Genomic DNA, 1,187 nt, shown 5'->3' with positions numbered 1-1,187 from the left:
TGAGGCTTTCTCCCCCCCCCCCCTTTAATTATCATTGTTATTATTACAGATGGCAAGTTCGACTTCTCCTCAGCAAATAAAGCTCAGAGAATGCCACCTCGTGGTCAAAGCTCGGGCTGAGTGAGTCTGGTTTCCACCACGGCAGCTTCAGGGATGGACACAGAAGTGACTTGCTCACAGCAGGCACAGCCCTGTGCTTGGAACCCCAGACTGGGTTGGGTTGGGAGGGACCTTAAAGATCATCTTGTTCCACCCCCCTGCCATGGACACCTTCCCAGGTTGCCCCAAGCCCTGTCCAACCTGGCCTTGGACACTTCCAGGGATCCAGGGGCAGCCACAGCTTCCCTCTTGTCCTGTCATTTCCTTAGAGCCATCTCTGTTTCCCACAAAGGAAACATCTGAGTTTACAAACCTTTAAAAACCTGGAGTAGCTTCACAGAAGTTACAGCAACAGGCCATGCCAGGCTTCATCCCTTGTATTTTGTCAGTCCTGAGAAACACTCAGCAATGTCTGTGCTCATCATGGAATCATGGAATATCCTGAGCTGCAAGGGACCCACGAGGATCACTGAGTCCAACTCCTGGCCCTGCACAGACACCCCAACAACCCCACCCTGTCCCTGAGGGCGTTGTCTGAACAACCCCTGAGCTCTGGCAGGTTTTGGGCTGTGACCCAACCCTGGGGAGCCTTTTCAGTGCCCAACCACCCTCTGGGGGAAGAACCTTTCCCTGAGATCCAACCTGAGCCTGCCTTGACACTGCTTGAGTGGTGGGGAGATTTGGATGAAAAAGCCTCACAAACAACAATTAATTCAATGCACTGAAGTTTTGTAGGTGAATTTTCACCCTTGGACATCCTTACTTGTCAAGCCTTAAGTGATGCTGTCACAGAAAGGCCCAGGCTGGGATGTCTGATCTGCAGATTGTTTTCATCTTTCCTTGGTTGTTCTGGGTGCCCTGGTATGGGAGGCTCCTCCATCACTGTCCATCCAGGTGACCTCTAGAAACCCACTGATGTAAAGTTCCCCCCACCAGGAGCAGCCCCCTGGCCCTGGAGATGCTGGGACTGGCTCCTCTGCAGTTGTGTCCCATCCTTGCCCATCCCAGGTACCACCTGCCCTATCCCAGTTACCCCCTGCCCCGTTTCTCTTCCCCTCCACCACATCCCTGCCTCATCCCTGGTATCA

The sequence above is a fragment of the Empidonax traillii genome, unplaced genomic scaffold, assembly GCF_003031625.1.
Source record: "Empidonax traillii isolate 1590-97213 ecotype Southwest subspecies unplaced genomic scaffold, ASM303162v1 scaffold1208:size176031, whole genome shotgun sequence".
Taxonomy (NCBI): domain Eukaryota; kingdom Metazoa; phylum Chordata; class Aves; order Passeriformes; family Tyrannidae; genus Empidonax; species Empidonax traillii.
Note: the sequence above shows the minus strand (reverse complement) of the source record.